Below are 9326 nucleotides of genomic sequence, written 5' to 3' on the forward strand. Positions count from 1 at the left end.
CTACATCCCTCTTTGGAACATTCTGAAGTGTGCTTTACATAGTTCCATAGAGGGTGCCCCCTAAAATTTGCTCCACTTGTCTGTTGTAAGTAGCTGACTGTATACATTTTATTGGCTTTTCTCCCTTCTCTAATACACTTGCCTCACATCCTTAATTGTTCTTTTTGGAATCCCCTCCCAAATAATCTACACTCACCCAGGCACTTGTCTCAGTGTTTCCTTTAGTGAAACCCAAAGCAAGACAGAGGGTGGTGATGGAAAGCAAAGTGTTAAGGACAATGAATTAGAAATACTGTTGGGTTGAATAGCTGACAAACTTGTTGTACTAAATTGTGTAACCTGGAAAGTGAAGCTTGAAGAATGGGAAGTAGTAAAACGAGATTTCAAAGGTGGTGAAATGCCAAAGTTGTACCTCCAAAGAAGGTTTGGAATATAAAGAGATGTGTATTTTGCTGAGGTGTGCCTGAAAAATCCTGGTGAGAAATATTAGATCATCTTTATGAATGCTGAAACTGCGAAGAACAGGGCAGGGGGTTGGTGGTTAGGATGTAGAGGTAAAATCATAATCAGGAGATGGAAATGGCAAAGGAATTGATAGAAAATTTAGGCAGATGACATTTAATTCAGAAAAGAAAAGATGTATGAAGTGGGAAGAACGGGAAACTCTTTGAAAGCCACAAGAGAGACCAAGAAGGACACCCAATCCAATGTGATACTCTAAACTGTTGGATGTGTATTTTAAAAAATGCTTCCACTGTGAATGCTTCAAGAGATCAGTGGCTTCTGGAGGCAAGGGAATTCTTGGAGCAATAGGCTATTCAAGGTATTCATGTACTATTACTTGCCCCCAGTAAGAGGCTGACTCACAGCCCCCTGCCAGGAGTGAAAGGCTAGTACAGTTGGCATGGGCTCTGCCAGGGACTTGGCGGGTAGCTGGATGTGAGGTTAGATGTGAAGAATCTGAGGCCATTGGTCTTTTCAATAGGAATTAGCAAAAACTCTAGGAGTTGCAGAAAGCAAAGGGTTCATGTAAAGAATATGGCTTTGGGTTTATTTTGCAAAAGAAATTAAGAGGTCAAAAACAATAATCTTGACTGTGCTACTAATGTGTTGTAACCTGGGCTAGGTTCTTAATTTTTATTTTTCCTGCTTTAATTTCTTCAACTTGAAAAATATATATGGATATTATTGTGTGAGTTAATTAGTTAGTGTTCCTAAAATATAGAATGTTATTAAATGTAGTCAGAAGTGCTAATTACTCACATTGAAAAAAGGTCAAGGGCTTCCCTGGTGGCGCAGTGGTTGAGAGTCCGCCTGCTGATGCAGGGGACACGGGTTCGTGCCCTGGTCCGGGAAGATCCCACATGCCGCGGAGCAGCTGGGCCCATGAGCCATGGCCGCTGAGCCTGCGCGTCTGGAGCCTGTGCTCCGCAACGGGAGAGGCTAAAACAGTGAGAGGCCGGCATACCACAAAAAAAAAGGTCAAGTTTTGGGCTAGGGGACACTCAGTTTGTGATAAGAGTAACAAGTGCCCTTTAACATCTTAATTTCATATAAGTATCTTGTCTTCGTTAGCAAAGATGCCTCCTGCTTTGATGCCTATAAATTGAACAGATTCTTTTAGCTCATGACATTGGTATCAGCACAGTAGATATTTGTTAATGTTCTTCATATAATTTGATGTAATTAATCCCATGATAATAGACAAAGTGATGTAGCAAATAGTGCTTGTGATCTAGGGTCAGAAGAAATAAATGTAGTTCTCCCTAATTGTGTGACCTGATGCTAATCAGTTACATGCTCTGAGATTCAAGTTGGCTAAAATATGCCTAATCATCTTTCATTCAAGATAGTTGTAAAGCTTCAGTGATGTCTTAAAATATTTTAAAAGAACACATGGATAAAAGAACAGCATTACTATGTGCTTGCTCTGTTCTTCCAGTCCAAAGGAGAAGCAGATTGCTGTGTTTGTTGCTGTGCCCATCAAAAGAGTAAGGATATCATTCCACACAAAAATCACAGCCCAGGGCTTCCCTGGTGGCGCAGTGGTTGAGAGTCCGCTTGCTGATGCAGGGGACACGGGTTCGTGCCCCGGTCTGGGAAGATCCCACGTACCACGGAACGGCTGGGCCCGTGAGCCATGGCCGCTGAGCCTGCGCGTCTGGAGCCTGTGCTCCGCAGAGGGAGAGGCCACAAAAGTGAGAGGCCCGCGTACCGCAAAAAAAAAAAAAAAAAAAAAAAAAAAACCCCCAGGGTTGGGACCAGGTTTGTGGATGGATTGGTTGTGGGGATGCAACTCCAGATATTTTGACCAGAGCAACTGGGAGAATGGAGTTACCATTTACCTTGATGAGGAATTCTGTGGCAGACACGTTGCATGAGACATTCATTTTTAAGCTGGGATCCCTGGGGCACCTCATAGAGATCAGGAAGATTAGAACTGCCAAGGGAGACTAAGTAGAAATGGGTGGTACATAGTGACACAGATGCCCAAAGTGGATTTGTTCAGCTTTTTTTTTTGTTTCCTCCAGCCACCTTTAGGTGCTAGAACAGTTAAGAGAAGTGTGAGACCAATCAAGTTTGAAGATCTGCAGATAAATAAAATGAAGAGAGATAAAAGATAAGCGCAAAGGGTTTGAGGAGGTAAGGGATTGATTATAATGGATCATGGATTCATAGTTTGAAAGAAAAGGCAAAGAGAACATGGGGTTGAAGGTAAAAAACGGTGAAGGACAAAGTGTTGTGACGTACGGTGCTCAAGGAGACACCTAGAAAGATAGAAGGTGAGAGATTGGAGTGTGGATGCAAAAATAGTTACTAGGAATGGGAGAAGTACAATTTAAACTCAATTACCAGGGCACACACTTCTGCTCCAGCACAACGCAGTGCTTTACATGTTTACATGGCCCCAAGGTATTATAGGACACATTCCCAATAGCTCTGTTGCTTCTGGGCCGTGCTCAGGAACTAGGTCAATACAGATACTCCTGGGTGGGGATCCAGCCTCCACACTGCTCAGTTCAGTCCTTTTGCATAGGCCCGAGCTCACCCCCAGCCTCCTCCCACCAACCGGTGGAGGTCAGCTCATGGCTCTCAGAATCCTCAGGTTCTTCCAACCTGCTTTCATCCTTGGGGAAAACCAGCCAGTTGTTGGCTTGTCTTTCCCAAAGTTATCATCCTCTTTATTTCTAATGTGGAACATCTACCTCTTTATTCAATTTCAGATTTTATAAAATATTGGAAAAGTCTTTGGCTTTAAGCAGCTTTTTTCTGCTTTCCTACAACGAATGTCCATTGAGAAAGAAAACAGAAAATCATTATCTGATTGAAACTGTAGGAGCAAATATATGTAGAAAAAATATATACCTTAATACTGTCCCATTTGTATACATATTTCTGATCAGTGCCATTTGTATAGCTTCACTATTAATTGTCAGTTCCTTTGGGGTAACCTGGAGTCCCTACTGAAATGCAAACATTCTCTGAGAAAACAGCACTGCTATTACCACTTACTATGCTTTAATGTAAATTAATTTGTCAGCTTTGTTAGTATGACCGCTGACAGTCACTAGACTGCAGCTTGTTAAGATTGGTTATAAAAAGTGTTTTGCTGGAGGGCGGGGGAGAGGAAGTTTCTGAGCCCAGTTGATATTCTCAGACTAATTCACAGTGTGGTCTTGGGAGCTGTTCCTGTCTCTGGAATAGAGAGTGCAGAATTACAAGAATATTTACTTCCTTCATTTCCTCTTTAGTTCTAAATATATCTCAATTTCCAAAAATAAAAGGCTATGTAATATATTTCTAGTTTTTCTTTATTAATAGGATCAGTAAATAATTAATAAAAGCAAATTAAAAGTGAACTTGTCACAAAGGGAACAATCCTTTGTCTGATATTAGTGAACAGCCTGGTTTTTAATATAAAATATTTTATAAAAGAAAATTATGCTGCGTTGTACTCAGGGTAATTAACTTTTCAGATGCAATAGCTTTAAACCATGTTCCTTGAAAAAAGTTACTTGTAAGCAATTTGTTTCAATTTTATAAACTAGGGCCCAGTTATTATAGGTATTACAAAAGCAGTAATTGCTATTCAGGAGGGTGACGCTTTGCTCTGTCCTCTCAACGACTCCTGGTTGGAGATACGAGGGCACAGAATGGTAGGGAATTTGTAGCTGCTTTGCTTTTAACATCATTATGTTAAGGCTGCAAGAGACTAGCTTATAAACTATGGGAGTCAGGCAAAGAGTTTGAACCTACACTATAAAATCCTGTAGTTCTACCCTCTTTACAATATCTGGCAAATCATTCACTTCACTAGGTTTATAGAGAGCCATTTAGTAAAATGAAATAGATATCCTATGAGTAAAGATTTAATGTCTAGTGCAATCTAGGGCATTAGAGTGCTGCCTTCCAGCTCTTCTCTTGCAGTGTCTTATACTGGAGCTAGTGATGTGCACATCTATTCATAGTTCCTCATTCCAATGAACTGTAAGGTCTTGAAATTGAAGGCATGACTTAGCAAAATTTTTTCAAGGAGCAGGCACACAGAATATGAGTGCTGATTACGTTTCATAATTAAATTCATTTTTTTCTAACATAAGCATTGAATTTCTCTTTAGTTTTCATACTAAGAAGACTTTGCCACTCACAAGATTTGACAAATAACTCACCTCCTTGATTACATGTTTATTTGCATATTATTTTTTACCTGATATGAGAATGAACACAGCTAAATACAGTTGTACTGGGAGTTTTGTACACATGTGGAGGGATGAAAGAGAAAGGGTGTCACTAACAATGGATTTTGATAGCAGGAGGAGAGGCAGGAGGTCCTTAAGGACAATCCCTATTATTAGTTAGTGGTGGAGCTGAGGGGGGTCTGTATTCCAGTGATGTTTGTTTTTGTTCTGTTTTTTATCCTCAAATTGTGTATCTGAGCAGCAACCCCCTGATTGGTTTTTTATTGATTATTTATTTACTAATTATTAATACAACCTCTGTATATATTTTGTAAAATTTATCTATATATATATATTTTTTAAGATGTTGGGGGTAGGAGCTTATTAATTAATTTATTTATTTTGGCTGTGTTGGGTCTTCGTTTCTGTGAGAGGGCTTTCTCTAGTTGTGGCAAGCGGGGGCCACTCTTCATCGCGTTGCGCGGGCCTCTATCGCGACCTCTCCCGTTGCGGAGCACAGGCTCCAGACACGCAGGCTCAGTAGTTGTGGCTCACGGGCCTAGTTGCTCCGTGGCATGTGGGATCCTCCCAGACCAGGGCTCAAACCCGTGTCCCCTGCATTAGCAGGCAGATTCTCAACCACTGCACCACCAGGGAAGCCCGTTTTATCTCTATTTTATAAAACATATTTTATGTTATTTATTAGATAAAATTTTTTGTAATCTTCTAAAAAACATTAGCAAGAGTTAAAATGATCATCCAATTTTTTTCACTATAGTAAATATAACAGGGACTTTTGGAAGAAAGAACCATTTTAATGTGTGTAATCTTCCTAAACTGTATATGTGGGAATCCATATGAAAATGTCAGGCTGGCCAAGCTTATTAGATACATGAATACGTACTAGTTAACATGTTAAATGATGCTTCACAATTATGGCTCGGTTTGGAGCCATGAGTAGAAGGAGGACAGAGAGTGGCCATTGGATAGACGTTTAGTTTTTCTAATGGGATGTGGGAAGCTGTGCCTTTACACATGGCATGCCCGGGAGTCACATGAAAAGGAATCGTAGTAAAGGGGTTTTGATTTTTCAATTCTCATTCAAGATTATAAACCAACTCTTGAATCATATGTGAACCATACCTAATCCTTGCCTGTTGCTCAACCTATTGTGTCTAACTCTGAGAAGCAGATTTCGGAGGGACAAAGGGAAAGAAGTTTGCAACACTAGGGCTATGAATTAAACCCTGCTTAGTTCTCCTCTTTGACTTTACTGTGTACTGATATAGTATACTTCAAAGCATTTTATATAATCTGCACACCAAATAATTCACACTGAAATGTAGTTATTGCCCTAAAAATATCTTGCCAAAAGCCATTCTCCGCAGAAGAGGAGTGAATGTGTGTTCCCAAACTTATAACTTAAAGTGATAACCTTTTAAAATCCTTTGAATATTGGATGTGACTGGTGTGTAAACTAGATAGTGTCCTATTCAAAGATGCTTCAGGGTGTTTCCTGAAATAGATGTACTTATTTGGATTGACTGTATTTTCTATCATTCCCTGTCTGAATTACAGGAAGAGCTTCATCATTAGGTGACCTGATTTGACCCTGGTTCATCTCCCACAACTTCTCTATATGGTAGCCAGAATTATCATTAACAAACAGAAGTTTAGTCTTTCTAAATTAGCTCCCATTTCACTCTGAATATAAGCCAATCTCTTCAAAATGACTTAAAAGCCCCACATGATTACCCCTCCTTTAGTTCTCAGACATCTCACATCACTGAGATGCAGCGGGGAGCTCTGGTCCACCTTCTGCTTCTCCGATGACACTAGCTTCATAGCTTTCTCCAAACATACCAGACAAGTTCCACATTTAGGATTTTGCTCTGACTCTGAATGGGTCAATTTTCCCCAAATATCTTCATGGGTGAACTCCCTCACTTCTTCAAATTTTTGGCTCAAATATCACCAAAAGGAGGTCTACCCATACCAGCCTAAGTAAAAGTATAATCCACACCCAGGGCCCGCCTACAATTGAAAACCCTTTCCTTGTTCTTTCAGTCCATAAGGTTCATTGCCTTTTAATGTAAAATATCATTTATGTGTTCATGTTTATCATTATCTGCTGCCCCATCGCTTCTAGAATATAAGCTCCACAAAGGCAGGCATCTTTGTTTGATTCACTAAAGTATCTTTGGAAAGTGAAATAAAACCTGGTTCACTGTGGGCCATCAATACATTTTTCTTTTTTATCTTGAATTAAATGTAAAGGAGACAGAAACAAATCATGTTTTGGCCTAAATGTAAATGATAGCATTAAATTGTCAATTGTCCTTGGAAACAACTGAAGAAAAGTTAGAAAATCTTTTTTTTCCCCTTTAAAAATCAGCAAATTGTATAGAATTGAGAATTTACCTTGGAGCAATTTAGAATCCATGTGTTGTTTGAATTTTGACTAAGCAATGTCTTTAAGTTCACCAAATTAATCAAGCAAGCAAAGCTGAGTCTAAATCCAGACTTCCTTACGAAGTACATATTAAATGATCTTATACGTATAGGAGGGAACTGCTCCCAGGAGTGGGGTTGACCCGTGTCAGAAGCTAATAAAGGTTTGAATATTAAAATAAATAAAATAAAATAAAACATTAATGATCATGAACAATGAAGTAAGTTTCCAATGCTATATATCAGAAAGACCTTCATAAGAAAAAATGTCATTTGATTGGTTTCAATAAGCATTATTATGCTCAACAAATCAAGGGATGATCTACTTAATTTTTCATATTAAAAGTTCATAATTTTCATCTAGTTTAATGTTCACAGGCTTTCAGAATTTTTGTTCACTTGACATTTTTTAATTAAATCCTTAGGTTGTGAAGTTTTTCCCTTAAGGTAAAATCTTCCTTGCACTTTACAAATAAAAGTTACCTGTTGCAATATTCAAATAACATATATTATGCCTCTGCTCCATCAGCATATTGACAGATTTGCTGCTGAAACATAATGGGTTGTTCTCTTGGTTAAGTCTTAAACTATACTGAGTATTACATATGAAAAACTGCAAGTAGTGATTTGATAGAATGTCCTCACCTTCTTTTTCCTGTGCTTTATGTTTCATTATGAGGAATTGAAATATAACCCTAAGCAAGATCCCTTTGCAAAATCATTCCTTTCCCTTTTGAGTAATGATTTTCTGGTAGTGAAAGTATAGTGAAATGATGAAAAGGTTAGACTATGCTTTAATTCATTCTTGCAAAGGTTATGATTACATCATTATTTGGGTCAAAATCAAATCATTGCTTCCATTCTTCATATGTTAGCCAGATTAGTGTCAGATAAATACAACATAGTATTTGTGTCAACACTTAAGGATAATATGTTATTGTAAACCTTTAGTCTTAATGACTTTCAAATGTACCTCGTGCTTGAATATTTATTTCTTTAAATGTCAATTCACCTTTTAAACTATTGCTCACGTAAAACAAAAAGCAATCTACCTCGACTCAGGAAATGTTTCTCATATGGCTGTTTAAAAACATAGCAACCAGGATGTAAAGAGTTTGAATATCAATTACATGCTTTTAGAATCTAATCGGCAGCACTTGATTGGAAGTATCAACCCACAAGCGCAGAAAAAGGAAATCTCTTCAATAAACGTCACTGATATTTCCTAGCATTTTGTACTTCGATACCAACAGGAAACTAAGAAATGTTGCTAGGATGTTAGCATCAAATGTTTCAGCCTTTATGATCATTCATTTTAAATATATTTAATTCATTCCAACAAGTAAGGATTAGCATCATAGTAAACTGTCACCAGTCTGTGAATTAGCAAGTACACCTATGTCTCTTACCTGCCTGGGACAATTACACCCTCTACATGGGTCTGCATCATTATCTCTGAAACTTTCCAGTTGCATTACTGTCACCCATGTGCTTGAAAATCCAGGTTTACTGTCAAACCATAATAATACAAAGAGATTTAATGTTTTGAACTGTAAAATATATTAAATCTAATAATAGGCATGAAGAAAAAAATCCACACCACATGTCAATTAAAACTTCCTAATTTGAACATATGCATGGTACATTTCTATTAAATTTTGGTTTGTTTTCTTAAAGGAGTATTACGTTCTGTATACTTAAATCTAAAATATTACTATCTCACAGTCTTAATAAATAATACTCTATGGCTCCTTATTAACTTTAAATGATTTTTAAATTTTAAAACTGATTAAATGTTTATTTTTATTACTATTTTGTATCCTGGAGGGACCCTTAAGAAACTGGTCAAGTCTCAGAAAATCTCTATGTTAAAAAAAAAAAATCTCTATAGAACACTATACATAAGAATGATTAGTAATTGTAGATATCATAGCCTGCAAATAATTTTCAATGATCTTTTAATTAGACAACATTTTCCTCTAGGTCTGTTTATTTTGGCCAATGCATAAATTCTAGTTTTATATTTAGTTTTCTCTTCTCTTCCCACAAAGAACACCGATTCTAATGAAAATTATTAATGTAGGAATAGGAAATTGCAACTTCTTTCTTTCTCCCTTTTTTCATTAAAAAAGGGCTGCTCAATACTGTTTCTTTAGCTAGGCCTAAATATAACAAATTACTACTATACAATATTCT

Source organism: Neophocaena asiaeorientalis, unplaced genomic scaffold (genome assembly GCF_003031525.2).
Source record: "Neophocaena asiaeorientalis asiaeorientalis breed wild unplaced genomic scaffold, Neophocaena_asiaeorientalis_V1.1 scaffold722, whole genome shotgun sequence".
In the NCBI taxonomy this organism is placed as follows: domain Eukaryota; kingdom Metazoa; phylum Chordata; class Mammalia; order Artiodactyla; family Phocoenidae; genus Neophocaena; species Neophocaena asiaeorientalis.